The sequence below is a fragment of the Petromyzon marinus genome, unplaced genomic scaffold (assembly GCF_048934315.1).
Source record: "Petromyzon marinus isolate PM22_M1 ecotype Great Lakes invasive population unplaced genomic scaffold, UKy_Petmar_22M1.pri1.0 PM_G_Scaffold_32, whole genome shotgun sequence".
NCBI classification, from domain to species: Eukaryota; Metazoa; Chordata; class Hyperoartia; order Petromyzontiformes; family Petromyzontidae; genus Petromyzon; species Petromyzon marinus.
The window spans coordinates 985980-1001367 of record NW_027422895.1 but is presented as its reverse complement, the minus strand read 5'-3'; the positions used below and the strand labels follow the sequence as shown (position 1 = coordinate 1001367).

The 15388-nt window shown below is 53.1% G+C and overlaps 1 pseudogene; it reads left to right on the top strand.

Moving 5' to 3' along the window:
* Positions 1-14983, top strand: part of LOC116937720 (ephrin type-A receptor 5-like) — a 42752-nt pseudogene extending 27769 nt beyond the window's left edge.
* The last annotated feature ends 405 nt before the right edge of the window (positions 14984-15388 follow it).

Below are 15388 nucleotides of genomic sequence, written 5' to 3'. Positions count from 1 at the left end.
TGACAACGAGCGTGCGACTGGGAATCATGTCGCAGCTGGAGGGGGTGGTGTGACCTGGCCTTGACCAGGTCACTAAAGCAGAGATGTAGGTCTTGCTGGAATTCCCTACACATCTGCTGTAGCAGACGGACAGAAAATATCGCATCTGTGCAGGACCGCCCTTTCCTGAAACCGCATTTGGGCTCCGCAAGCCTCTCCTCAGCGTGCCTGGCAAGGCGATGTTGAATAATCCTTGCCAGGACCTTTCCCGGCACACTGAGGAGTGAGATGCCCTTGTAGTTGTTACAGTCTGTGCGGTCCCCCTTCTTAAAGAGGGGGACCACCAGGGCATCCTTCCAATCCTGTGGAACCTGTCCAGTGGTCCAGACTGTTGTTATGATGTTATATAGGGCAGTCTGTGCACAAACGCCACCCTCCCTCAGCATTTCGCTTGGGAGATCATCTCTGCCCGGTGCCTTTCCTGGTCTCAGACTCTGGATCGCCTTCAGTGCTTCCTCAACAGATGGCACCTCAGCCAGCCACTCACAGGGGGTGACTTCTTCCAATATTTGAGGCACCGCAGCCTCAGCAGGGTCATCCCCACTTTGTGCCATGATGTTTTCCTGGCTGAGGGATTTCCCCTCCTCCAGGACCTCACAGAAATGCTCAGCAAATCTGCAAACCGGTTCCTGGGGGTCGGAGATTGGATCACCGTTTTTTCCCCTAATGTTGGTAATAGGTGTGGCGCTGCAGGTTGCTTTTTTGATGGAGTTAAATAGAGATTTGTGATCACGGGCCACTGAGGCAGACTCCATCTCCTCAGCAACCCACGACCACCACCCATCCTTGCAGCGCCTCACAGCTCTCCGAACCTCCGAGCGAAGGCTGCGGTAAGCCTCCTCATTCTCTGACGTGGGATTCTGTAGCCGATGACAGTGGGCCTGTCGCTTTTTCTAAACTATCCTGATCACCTCCTCTGTCAGCCAGGGTCTCTGGGGAGGTCTGGACTGCGTAACCAAAGCAGCCAATGCAGCTGCATGAGTCACAGTCCTAAACCTCGCCCAGTTACCCTCGACATCAGGAGGAGTGGGGGACGATGCCAACCCCAGCCGCAAGCGATGATGAAATTCTCGCTTGCAACTTTCATCAGATAACTGAGACTAGGCCACTTTAGGTTGGAATGGGGTCCTGGGTGTACACCCACCACTGGAGTGGAAGAATGGCAGGCGCATCTCACAGATGACTAGTCGATGGTCAGAGGGCAGATCAGCTCCACGGTAGGTCCTGGTGTCAAGGACATGGGCTCGCATCCGCTGATTCGTCACTATGTAGTCCAGCAGATGTTCTTGCTTGGACCCGGCATGCATCCATGATGTTGTGTGGATGCGCCAATGCCGGAACAGCGTGTTGGTAATTACAAGCCCATGGGCTGAACAAAAATCAAGCAGCCTCCTACCGTTGTTATTGAGCTGATCTGGCCCATGCCCTCCAATCACTCCAGACCAGGTGCCAGCATCATGACCAACTCGGGCATTGAAGTCACCAAACAAGATGACTCTATCCGGAGGGGCCACTTTAGCCAGCACCTGTGACAGGTCATAGAAGGCATCTGACTCATCGGCTTTGCCTGCATCCCTCCACGGATGTTCGTCTTCGGTGGGGCATAAGTAACCACGACCACCACTCCTCGTCTCCGGTTGATGGGAAGGCGAGCCCAAAGTAGCCTGGGGCTTACAGCTTCCCACACCTCATCACCACGCTCCCACGCCCCCTTCATTCTTGTGTTCAAAAGAAGAGCCACACCCTGTTGTTTGGCAGTCTGCTGCCTCGAGTAGAGGACTGTCCACCCCTCATTGTGGCAGGAGCCAGAACCGGTCCACCGGACCTCCTGAATGCCACAGAGATCCAGGCGGTACCGGTCCAGCTCCCGACAGAGGAGTGGCAGCCTCTCCATAGCAGTGAGCGTTCGAACATTCCACGTGGCCACACGAAGTGGCTTTTCGTTGTTTCTGGAGGAGACCCGAGGGTAGAGATTCAATCTCCTGGCTCTGCCAATTGGGGTTTGGCCAGGAGACGTCATAGACGCCTGTCCCCCCGGGGCCTCCGGCACAAGCTTATTAGTTAAATTTTTTATTCGTAGTTTCGTGGTAAAAATGTTGAAGGTGGAGGGGTTACCGGCCCCTCGTACCCGTCCAGAGCCCCCGTTTAGCCACTGTGGTGGTCACAGACGCCATGAGAGGAGGGGCCAATCGGAATTGGCCCTCCCCCCACAGCACTGTCCACGACAGAGTTTCCCGTCCGGCACCGCGAGGAGGTAGGGGGTTGTTTTGCCGGACACTCACACACACACCACCCCACACACACCACCCCTCAAACACCACCCCTCATACACTCTCACACACACACACACCCTATGCACGGTTAATTTCGCCGTTGCCACCCACAGTGAAGATGCCGGGCTTCAGGCTGTACATTGACCCACACGACTACGACGAGCCCAGCGATGCTCTCCGCGAGTTCGCGACGGAAATCGACGCCTCACGAATCAAACTTGGACGCGTCATCGGAGCAGGTGAACGGGGGGGGGGGGGGGGGGGACGGGGGCGGGCACGTCTGTACCGTGGTACCCGTTAACTAAAACTTACTCATAGGGTGCCCACTTCAAATGTTGACACTGCTGAGAATTTGCAACGATGCCGCAAGAAATGTTTGTGCCTCCGGGGCTCTGGAGACCGCCTGGAGAAGGTTCCAGGCGCACGGTGACAACGACGGCGAACGAGTGGGACAAACTCTTTGACTTTTGGAAGCTATTAACGTTACATTTGTTATGTTTAACACGTAGGCTTTCGCGAACCCAGATCATCCATACGTGACAAGCCTTACTAGTTGGCTGTGTCGGGTGGTGGCGAGTTTAACCATACATTTATACATTTACGTGCACTAACCAGAGAAAAAAATCTCCATTATGGATTTGTTATCATGTTACAGCGTAGTATTATTATTATCCGTTCTCTTTCCATGAAAAACCAATAGTCCAATATAAGTGTTAACATTTTCTTTGGTTCTTTCGGTAAAGTCACGTAGAATGAGAATAAAATAATAAATTGATAAAATAAAATAACACAATAATATTCTCACGACGTTTCGGCCACAACACAAGCGGCCTTCGTCAGGTGAAGGGGACGAGACTGTCTTGCTCCAGCGCTGTCCTCCAGACAGTCTCGTCCCCTTCACCTGATGAAGGCCGCTTGTGTTGTGGCCGAAACGTCGTGAGAATTTGATTGCGTTATTTTATTTTTTCAATTTATTATTTTATTCTCATTCTACGTGGTGGTGACTTTACCGAAAGAACCAAAGAAGATGAATCCTCGCAGTCACGAAAGCTTCAAATCGAAAAGTGTTAACGTTGTTTTGAAGCACCCCGTCGATTGCCGTGGGTTCACACTCCCCAATGCATGCACCACGCAGCGACCGGCCAGTGCACAACCAGCAACCAATCGGCACGTTTTATTCACGTGACGAACCTTACTTAGCAGCTGGACGGGGGGGGGGGGGGTCCTCACACCTGCTCTACGTGCTGCTCACTGTCATCGACCCCTCGGCCCGCAGGAGAGTTTGGGAAGGTGCACGTCGGATACCTGAAGCGCCAGGGCAGCAGCGGAGGGGCGGCGACAGTGCGCGTGGCCATCAAGACGCTGAAGGGTGGATCCAGCAAGCAGCAGCAGCAGCAGCAGGACTTCCTGTGCGAGGCGAGCGTCATGGGCCAGTTCGAGCATGACAACATCGTCCGCCTGGAGGGCGTCGTCACCAAGAGTGAGCTTCGAGAACGTCCAATCGATGCCACACGCATTTTAAACAAACTAAAACTGGCAATTAATCTTTGTTCGTTTTTTTTCCGGTAAAGTCACGTATAAATAAGAACTAATAAAATAACATAATTGCGTACGACGTTTCGGTTGCAACGCAAGCAGCCATCATCAGGTACAGAAGAGCAAAATTTAGGAGAGAGGGGAAATACATAACCCCAGATGTATACAACCGAAACGTCGTACGCTATTATGTTATTTTATTATTTCTTATTTATACGTGACTTTACCGAAAAAATACAAAGATTAATTCCTGCAGTCACGAAAGCTTCGAACCAAGTTTAAAACTGGCAAGTCTGTTATGTAGCTGGCTGTCCAGCTGATTATGCCCGTTGTTGTAATCACTGGTGATTGTACTCAGATTGGAAATGTTGTGGATTTGCTCTCCAACACACCGGTGTGGTGTACTTGTATACTACACTATACACACTGCACATTACACTATACACTACACTATACACGACTATACACTACATGCCACTGGTTCTTTACGTTCTACAGATGTAGATGCCACTGGTTCCTCACGTGCTGCAGATGTAGATGCCACTGGTTCTTCACGTTCTGCAGATGTAGATACCACTGGTTCTTCACGTTCTGTAGATGTAGATGCCACTGGTTCTTCATATTCTGCAGCTGTAGATGCCACTGGTTCTTCACATTCTGCAGATGTAGATGCCACTGTTTCTTCACGTTCTGCAGATGTAGATGCCACTGGTTCTTCACGTTCTGCAGATGTATATGCAATTGGTTCTTCACGTTCTGCAGATGTAGATGCAACTGGTTCTTCACGTTCTGCAGATATAGATGCCACTGGTTCTTCACGTTCTGCAGATGTAGATGCCACTGGTTCTTCACATTCTGCAGATGTAGATGCCACTGGTTCTTCACGTTCTGCAGATGTAGATGCCACTGGTTCTTCACGTTCTGCAGATGTAGATGCCACTGGTTCTTCACGTTCTGCAGATGTAGATGCCACTGGTTCTTCACTTTCTGCAGATGTAGATGCCACTGGTTCTTCACGTTCTGCAGATGTAGATGCCACTGGTTCTTCACGTTCTGCAGATGTAGATGCCACTGGTTCTTCACGTTCTGCAGATGTAGATGCCACTGGTTCTTCACGTTCTGCAGATGTAGATGCCACTGGTTCTTCACGTTCTGCAGATGTAGATGCCACTGGTTCTTCACGTTCTGCAAATGTAGATGCCACTGGTTCTTCACATTCTGCAGATGTAGAAGCCACTGGTTCTTCACGTTCTGCAGATGTAGATGCCACTGGTTCTTCACGTTCTGCAGATGTAGATGCCACTGGTTCTTTGTGTTCTGCAGATGTAGATGCCACTGGTTCTTCACGTTCTGCAGATGTAGATGCCACTGGTTCTTCACGTTCTGCAGATGTAGATGTCACTGGTTCTTCACGTTCTGCAGATGTAGATGCCACCACCATCTATTGCGCAGAGGTTGAACCTCTGACTCTCGGTTCAGAACGGGCAACCGGACGTACGAACAGGTTTGTTCGTACCTCTGAGAGTTCGTAAGAGGAACATTCGTAAGTAGAGGAGTCTCTGTGTATGAACCCACAGCGACGCATTTTGGCAGAGATACAAGGTGTGTATGTAACCATGTGATGATGTTACGGTATAAGTCGTGAATGCTGTGCGTGGATTGCTAACGTTTGGTTTTCTTGTCCTCTCGACGAAGGTAAACCTGTCATGATCATCACCGAATTCATGGAAAACCATTCCTTGGATTTATTCCTCAGGGTAAGAAGTGGCAATGCCAAATGATGCGATCATCGGTGTGTTGCAGTCTCACACTCCTCAGCGGTTGTGTGTGTAACTGTCCACAAATGGAGAGCACACGGTGGCGTTGTTGTGTGTGTGTGTGCCGTAGTTCCTACTAACCGGGGCTCCGCTTGTGGTGACAACTGCACGCGTCTGCGTCAAACTTCCTTTGTACCTTACGTAGCCAACTGGCGCGGGGGGGGGGACAAACTAAACACAACAAGCGAGAGTTCTAAACAAATTAGTATAGACAACGATGACTTAAACGCACATAGCAGCTCCCGGAAGAGCATTCCAGACGGCCGCACAAGCAGCACAACGTCACCCAGGCGGCTCCTCATCGCCTCCTCTTCTCCCTCCCTTCCTCTTCCTTCTCCCCCCTCTCCTCCCCCCTCTCCCCCCTCTCCTCCTCTCCTCCCTCCTCTCTCCTCCCTCCCTTCCTCCCTCCCTCCCCACTCTGACCGGGCACGGCGTAGATGAAGAAGGGGCACCTTGTGGTGACCCAGCTGCTCGGGATGCTGCGTGACGTCGCATCGGGCATGGAGTACCTGTCCCGCAGGGGCTATGTGCACCGCGACCTGGCCGCCCGCAACGTGCTCGTGAGTGGCGAGCTGACGTGCAAGGTGTCCGACTTTGGCCTCTCGCGGACGCTTCTACTGGACGCCGACCCCGAGGGAGCGTACACCTCCCGGGTAAGGCGGGGCAGGAAAAAAGAACCGCCGGCGTCGTCAACGGCCGACGTTCGGCCGACGTTCGGCCGACGTTCGGCCGACGTTCGGCCGGAGTCGAGGAGAAGGCAAAGCCGCACCGGCCCGGCGTGTGTCGGCTCGGCGTTACCGCTCCCTAAGGGGCTTCCGTTTTTCGCCGAAAGTACTTGCCGCCGCCGTGCGTCGAGCGAAATGCATTAACCTCACACACACACACGCACACACACACGCACACACACACACACATGCACACACGCACACACACACGCACACGCGCACACACACACGCGCACACACACACGCGCACACACACACACGCACGCACACACACGCACACACACACGCACACACACACACGCGCACACGCGCACACGCACACACACGCACGCACACACACACGCACACATGCACACACACACGCACACACACACACGCGCACACACACACACGCACACATGCGCGGTGAAAGTGCGAACGTGCAGCGTACGGTGCCGTTGTCTTTGGGATTCACGGGTCCACACCGGAGACGGGTTTCTTGATGGTCTCGTCTCGCCGACGTCACACCGGGGAACGACGCCGAGGGGCGAACGGCACGAGGACAACGCCACCGTCGGGGCGTCCGTCGCTCGCGAGGTGGCGGTCCGGCGCGCCGCTCGGCGCGTTGAGGCGGCGCGAACTCGCGACGCCGGCTTTGACCCGGCAAACCCTTCACCGCGTGCTGACGACGTCGGGCCGCGAGAGCCCCGCGTGCCGGACCCGAGGGCGAGGTCCCGTTGTGAATGTTCCCCACCAGGGGGGGAAGATCCCGATCCGCTGGACCGCCCCGGAGGCCATCGCACAGCTCAGGTTCACGTCGGCGAGCGACGTGTGGAGCTACGGCATCGTCGTGTGGGAGGTGACGTCGTACGGCGAACGGCCGTACTGGGACATGAGCAACCGGGACGTGAGTTCAGCACCGGCACCCCTGTGTGTGTGTGTGTGTGGTCTCTGTGTGCGGCTGTGGGTCTCTGTGTGAGTACTCTATGGGTCTCTGTGTGAGTAGTCTATGGGTCTCTGTGTGAGTACTCTATGGGTCTCTGTGTGAGTAGTGTGTGGTCTCTGTGTGTGTGTCTGTGGTCTCTGTGTGCGGCTGTGGGTCTCTTTGTGAGTAGTCTATGGGTCTCTGTGTGAGTAGTCTATGGGTCTCTGTGTGAGTACTCTATGGGTCTCTGTGTGAGTACTCTATGGGTCTCTGTGTGAGTAGTCTGTGGTCTCTGTGTGTGTGTCTGTGGTCTCTGTGTGCGGCTGTGGGTCTCTGTGTGAGTAGTCCATGGGTCTCTGTGTGAGTAGTCTGTGGTCTCTGTGTGCGGCTGTGGGTCTCTGTGTGAGTAGTCTATGGGTCTCTGTGTGAGTAGTCTATGGGTCTCTGTGTGTGTGTCTGCGGTCTCTGTGTGAGTAGTCTGTGATCTCTGTGTGCGGCTGTGGGTCTCTGTGTGATGAGTCTATGGGTCTCTGTGTGAGTAGTCTATGGGTCTCTGTGTGGTGAGTCTATGGGTCTCTGTGCGAGTAGTCCATGGGTCTCTATGCGAGTAGTCTGTGGGTCTCTGTGAGTAGTTTGTGGGTCTCTGTGTGAGTAGTCTATGGGTCTCTGTGTGAGTAGTCTATGGGTCTCTGTGTGAGTAGTCTATGGGTCTCTGTGTGAGTCGTCTATGGGTCTCTGTGTGAGTAGTCTATGGGTCTCTGTGTGTGTGTCTGCGGTCTCTGTGTGAGTAGTCTGTGATCTCTGTGTGCGGCTGTGGGTCTCTGTGTGATGAGTCTATGGGTCTCTGTGTGAGTTGTCTATGGGTCTCTGTGTGGTGAGTCTATGGGTCTCTGTGCGAGTAGTCCATGGGTCTCTATGCGAGTAGTCTGTGGGTCTCTGTGAGTAGTTTATGGGTCTCTGTGTGAGTAGTCTATGGGTCTCTGTGTGAGTAGTCTATGGGTCTCTGTGTGAGTCGTCTATGGGTCTCTGTGTGAGTAGTCTATGGGTCTCTGTGTGAGTAGTCTATGGGTCTCTGTGTGAGTAGTCTATGGGTCTTTGTGTGAGTACTCTATGGGTCTCTGTGTGAGTAGTCTATGGGTCTCTGTGTGAGTAGTCTATGGGTCTCTGCGTGAGTACTCTATGGGTCTCTGTGTGTAGTCTATGGGTCTCTGCGTGAGTACTCTATGGGTCTCTGTGTGTAGTCTGTGGGTCTCTGTGTGAGCAGTCTATGGGTCTCTCTGTGAGTAGTCTATGGGTCTCTGTGTGAGTCGTCTATGGGTCTCTGTGTGAGTAGTCTATGGGTCTCTGTGTGAGTAGTCTATGGGTCTCTGTGTGAGTAGTACTCTATGGGTCTCTGTGCGAGTAGTCTATGGGTCTCTGTGTGAGTAGTCTATGGGTCTCTGTGTGAGTACTCTATGGGTCTCTGTGTGTAGTCTATGGGTCTCTGTGTGAGTAGTCTATGGGTCTCTGTGTGAGTAGTAGTCTATGGGTCTCTGTGTGAGTACTCTATGGGTCTCTGTGTGAGTAGTACTCTATGGGTCTCTGTGTGAGTAGTACTCTATGGGTCTCTGTGTGAGTAGTACTCTATGGGTCTCTCTGTGAGTAGTCTATGGGTCTCTGTGTGAGTAGTACTCTATGGGTCTCTGTGTGAGTACTCTATGGGTCTCTGTCTGTAGTCTATGGGTCTCTGTGCGTGTAGTCTATGGGTCTCTGTGTGAGTAGTCTATGGGTCTCTGTGTGAGTAGTACTCTATGGGTCTCTGTGCGAGTAGTCTACGGGTCTCTGTGTGAGTAGTACTCTATGGGTCTCTGTGAGTAGTCTATGGGTCTCTGTGTGGGTAGTCTATGGGTCTCTGTGTGAGTACTCTATGGGTCTCTGTGTGAGTAGTCTATGGGTCTCTGTGTGAGTACTCTATGGGTCTCTGTGTGAGTAGTACTCTATGGGTCTCTGTGTGAGTAGTACTCTATGGGTCTCTGTGTGAGTAGTACTCTATGGGTCTCTGTGTGAGTAGTACTCTATGGGTCTCTGTGTGAGTACTCTATGGGTCTCTGTGTGAGTAGTACTCTATTGGTCTCTGTGTGAGTAGTACTCTATGGGTCTCTGTGTGAGTAGTACTGTATGGGTCTCTGTGTGAGTAGTCTATGGGTCTCGTACCCCCCAGGTGATGGAGGCAGTAGAGGGCGGCTGGCGTCTGCCGTGCCCCATGGACTGCCCCATGCTTCTCCGCCACCTCATGCTGAGCTGCTGGCAGGAGGAGAGCTCCTGGCGGCCCTCGTTCAGCCGCCTCGTTACCGCCGTCACTGACGCGCTGCACGACACGGCCAGGTGCGTCTGTGTGTGTGCGTCTGTGTGTGTGTGAGTTTGTCTGTGTGTGCGTGTGTCTGTGTGTGTGTGTGGGGAGCAAGAAAACAACCCCCTACCTCCTCGTGGTGCCGGACTGCAACGCTGTCGTGGGCGGTGCCGTGGGAGGAGGGACAATTTAAATTGGCCTTTCCCTTCATGGTGTTTGTGACCACCACAGCGACCAAATGGGGGATCTGGACGGGTGCCAGGGGCTGGTAACCCCTCCACCTTCAATTAATTACGACTAAATCATGAATGAAATTTTTAATTAATAAGCTTGTGCCGGAGGACAGGCGTCTATGACATCTCCTGGCCAAAACCCCATTTGGCGGAGCCAGGAGATTGAATACCTACCCTCGGGGCTACTCCAGAAACAACGAAAAGCCACTACGGGTGGCCACGTGGAATGTTCGAACGCTCACTGCAGAGGAGAGGCTGCCACTCCTCTGTCGGGAGCTGGACCGGTACCGCCTGGATCTATGCGGCATTCAGGAGGTCCGGTGGACCGGCTCTGGCTCCTGCCACCATGAGGGGTGGACAGTCCTCTACTCGGGGCAGCAGACTGCCAAACAACAGGATGTGGGTCTTCTTTTGAACAAAATAATGAAGGGGGCGGTGGAGCGTGGCGGTGAGGTGTGGGAAGCTGTAAGCCCCAGGCTACTTTGGGCTCGCCTTCCCATGAACCGGAGGCGAGGAATGGTGGTCGTGGTTACTTATGCCCCCACCGAAGATGAACATCCGTGGAGGGATGCAGGCAAAGCCGATGAGTCAGATGCCTTCTATGACCTTCTGTCACAGGTGCTGGCTAAAGTGGCCCCTCGGGATAGAGTCATCATGTTGGGTGACTTCAATGCCCGAGTTGGTCATGATACTGGCACCTGGTCTGGAGTGATTGGAGGGCATGGGCCAGATCAGCTCAATAACAACGGTAGGAGGCTGCCAGATTTTTGTGCAGCCCATGGGCTTGTAATTACCAACACGCTGTTCCGGCATCGGCGCATCCACACAACATTATGGATGCATGCCGGGTCCAAGCAAGAACATCTGCTGGACTACATAGTGACGGACCAGCGAATGCGAGCCCATGTCCTTGACACCAGGACCTACCGTGGAGCTGATCTGCCCTCTGACCATCGACTAGTCATCTGTAAGATGCGCCTGCCATTCTTCCACTCCGGTGGTGGGTGTACACCCAGGACCCCATTCCAACATAAAGTGGCCTGGTCTCAGTTATCTGATGAAAGTTGCAAGCGAGAATTTCATCATCGCTTGCGGCTGGGATTGGCATCGTCCCCGACTCCTCCTGATGTCGAGGGTAAATGGGCGAGGTTTAGGACTGTGACTCATGCAGCTGCAATGGCTGCTTTGGGTACATGGTCCAGACCTCCCCAGAGACCCTGGCTGACAGAGGAGGTGTTCAGGATGGTTGAGAAAAAGCGACAGGCCCACTGTCATCGGCTACAGAATCCCACGTCAGAGAATGAGGAGGCTTACCGCAGCCTTCGCTCGGAGGTTCGGAGAGCCGTGAGGCGCTGCAAGGATGGGTGGTGGTCGCGGGTTGCTGAGGAGATGGAGTCTGCCTCAGTGGCCCGTGATCACAAATCTCTATTTAACTCCATCAAAAAAGTAACCTGCAGCGCCACACCTATTACCATCATTAGGGGAAAAAACGGTGATCCAATCTCCGACCCCCAGGAACCGGTTTGCAGATTTGCTGAGCATTTCTGTGAGGTCCTGGAGGAGGGGAAATCCCTCAGCCAGGAAAACATCATGCTGAGGGAGGGTGGCGTTTGTGCACAGACTGCCCTATATGACATCATAACAACAGTCTGGACCACTGGACGGGTTCCGCAGGATTGGAAGGATGCCCTGGTGGTCCCCCTTTTTAAGAAGGGGGACCGCACAGACTGTAACAACTACAGGGGCATCTCACTCCTCAGTGTGCCGGGAAAGGTCCTGGCAAGGATTATTCAGCATCGCCTTGCCAGGCACGCTGAGGAGAGGCTTGCGGAGCCCCAATGTGGTTTCAGGAAAGGGCGGTCCTGCACAGATGCCATATTTTCTGTCCGTCTGCTACAGCAGAGGTGTAGGGAATTCCAACAAGACCTACATCTCTGCTTTATTGACCTGGTCAAGGCCTATGATACCATCAGTAGGCCTGGGCTCTGGGTCGTTCTTCGTGCTTTTGGAGTACCTGACCCTCTGCTCACGATCATTAAGGACCTTCATGATGGTGAGCGGGCCCGGGTAAAACTACGTGGCCGGGAGTCAGAGCCATTCCCTGTACACCTTGGGGTGCGACAGGGATGTCCTCTGGCTCCCACATTATTTAACATCTATTTTGACCACGTAGTTCGTGAAGCCTTCAATAGCTGTACCGGGGGAATCTCCATATGGTACAGATATAATGGGAGGCTAATCGATGCCCGGGTGCGGTCAAGGGATGGCTCCCTATTGCTCAACCACGTTATGTATGCTGATGATTTGGTAATAGCTGCTCAGTCAGAGGAGGAGTTGGAGACGCTGCTGCTGAGACTGGAGCGTGCCACTAAGAGGTGGGGCCTTACCATCAGCCCCACCAAAACTAAGCACCTGCCTGGGTATTTTGTACCATCGGACACTCCACCCCCACAACTCCCAATCGGTGATGGGGCAGTTGTGGAGAGAGTGGAGAGTTTCCCATACCTGGGCAGTGTGCTTATGACTGGCTCCAGTTTAACAGCAGAGGTCTCACTCCGAATCAGTCGAGCGGCAATATCTTTTCATCGGTTGCGTAACGCTGTGTGGAAGCTACCTGGTCTGTCGCTCCGCACTAAGCTTCAGGTCTTCTCGGCCACGGTCATTCCCTCCCTTCTCTACGCTTGCGAAACGTGGACCCCCCTAATAGAACATCTTCGCCGGTTAGAAACATTTAGGCTGGCCTGCCTACGATCCATCCTGGGTTTAACCAGACTGGATTGTGTGAGGAGCTCACAAATCCTTGAAAGATCTGGGCAGGGTCCCATCGGTGAGCTCCTCCGGCAGGCAAGGCTGCGATGGCTGGGTCATGTAGCCCGCATGCCCAGCCACCGCATGCCGAAACAGCTTTTGTTTGGCCGGATTGAGGGGGCTAAGCGGGCACGGCACGGGCTAGAGAAGAGATGGAGTGATGTGGTACAGGAAGACGTGGACCTGAGTGGACTTGCCGATGACTGGTACCAGCGGTGTCAAGATCGGCCTCTGTGGAGGAGGCTCGTGAAGGATGCTACTGGGCATTTGGAGGCAGTCGCCCTCCATCAACAACGGAGGGCGGAGGAGCGACGCTCAGAACAACGAGCGGAGCGCCGGGTGGCTAAAGCACAGCAGGTTGGCACAGTAGGGGGCACAGGTGGTGCATCAGCCAGTCATCTCAGTCAGTCGACTCGTGGCACCTGGGTCTGCCCCGTGACCTCCTGCCAGCGGGCGTTCGACACTTCACGTGGCCTCACGGTGCACATAGCCTGGCACAAGCGTCGTGGTGACGTCACCGCCACTTAGTGGCGAATGGCGGTTGTTGTTGTATGTGTGTGTATGTATGTGTGTGTGTATGTGTGTATGTATGTATGTGTGTATGTATGTATGTGTGTATGTGTGTACGTATGTGTGTTCGTGTGTGTGTATGTGTGTGTGCATGTGTGTATGTGTGTGTGTATGTGTGTATGTATGTTTGTATGTGTGTATGTATGTTTGTATGTGTGTATGTGTGTGTATGTGTGTGTGTATGTATGTATGTGTGTATGTGTGTATGTGTGTGTCTATGTGTGTGTGTATGTGTGTATGTGTGTGTGTATGTGTGTATGTATGTGTGTGTGTATGTGTGTATGTATGTGTGTGTATGTGTGTATGTGTGTGTATGCGTGTATTTGTGTGTGTTTGTATGTGTGTATGTGTGTGTATGTGTGTATGTGTGTGTGTATGAGTGTATGTATGTTTGTATGTGTGTATGTGTGTGTATATGTGTGTGTATGTGTGTATGTGTGTGTGTATGTGTGTATGTATGTGTGTATGTATGTGTGTATGTTTGTATGTGTGTGTATGTGTGTGTGTGTATATGTGTGCGTATGTGTGTATGTGTGTGTGTGCGTGTGGGGAGCGGTGGTGTAGTGGTCAGCACGCCGCCCTACAAACCCGGCGACACCGGATTTGATTCCCGCTCACGGCCAACACCAATGACGATTATCTGAACTGGTCCTGGGCCTCCACTAGGTCGACTCGGCCTCAAACGAGTACCTGGTGCATTGTGTAGTAAGCATCGCTAGCACTGGGGCGACGTGATGATGACGCGCACCGCTTCCCGGTAAAACAAAAACAGGAAACGAAAGCGAGCGGCACAAACGTCGCGACCACTTTGGCCTTCTCACGGTCCCAATGAGGGTCTGCGCGGTGGTCGGTGTTCCACCCTCGTCACTTTCCACTCCCTTCTCTCCCCCTGCCCAGCTTGTCGTCTCCGGCGGCGGTGGCCTCCATTCACGGCGACGCCTTCTCACCGCCAACGCCAACGCCGATTCCGCCGCCGTCTCCTCCCACTCGGTTGTAGTCGTGTTCGCTGGCGCGTCCTCCACTCGGGGTCTCAGCGTTTGCCTCTCGTGTCCCGTTGGGTTTTTCTCACGGCGCTCCCCCGTCGGTTTTAACACTTTCTATTGTTTTTCCCCCGCTCGTGACGACCTGCGTCTTCCCCGTGCTCGTTTGTTGTTCGCGTGCCTCCTTTTTGATCCCTTAACTTGTGTAATGACAGGGTGACACCTGCCGGCCTGTAGGAGTAATTGACGGTCGTGGCTGCATCACATCGTCTCTTCCTGTTCTTTACTAACCACACAGACTATAGTGGAGGCAGGGCCGACGACTTACACAATCCCTGGTCAGCTCCTCTCTCCGCTGCTGGATGACGCCGTTACTGCTGCTGCTGCTGCTGCGTGCGGCCGTGATTCGACTGCTGCTGCTGCCACGTCTCCAGGCGTTTGAGTTGTGCGCTGAGTTGAGGCTCTTTATGTAATCACTACCTGGGGGCTGCTGCGTTGGTTCATCCACTAAGGGGGAGTTGGGACATCGCCCCACAAAGCAGCTCGAGATGACAAATTACTTTTCTAATAAAAAAATTAACTTTTCCCGCAAATTGTTTTGTCGTGTTTCAAAAAAAAAGTCGTATTGTCTATAAGCGCCCGCCGCCGGTAGATGAGACAGTTTTATCACTTTCATGGGAAGCCCCGCCTAGTGGCAATGTCACGGAGCGACGTCGCAATGGCAACCTGTGGCGGAACGAACGAGCGAGGAGCCAAAGTGGAATGGCAGAAGCTCACGCGGCAGGAGGTTGCAAGACAATTCGGATTGTGGTGGGGAGGTCAACTGACTGGGTGGGTGGGGGGGCGACTGGCAGAGCTGCCCACCATGCCATCTCCACCAGCAGGGAGAGCCGCCACCTCACGCCCGTGGTGCCTTTCAAATTGCGGTTGAAACTTGAACTTTTGAACTTGCGGTTGAAACTTAAACTTTTGAACTTGCGGTTGAAACTTGAACTTTTGAACTTGCGGTTGAAACTTGAACTTTTGAACTTGCGGTTGAAACTTGAACTTTTGAACTTGCGGTTGAAACTTGAACTTTTGAACTTGCGGTTGAAACATGAACTTTTGAACTTGCGGTTGAAACTTGAACTTTTGAACTTGCGGTTGAAACTTGAACTTTTGAACTTGCGGTTGA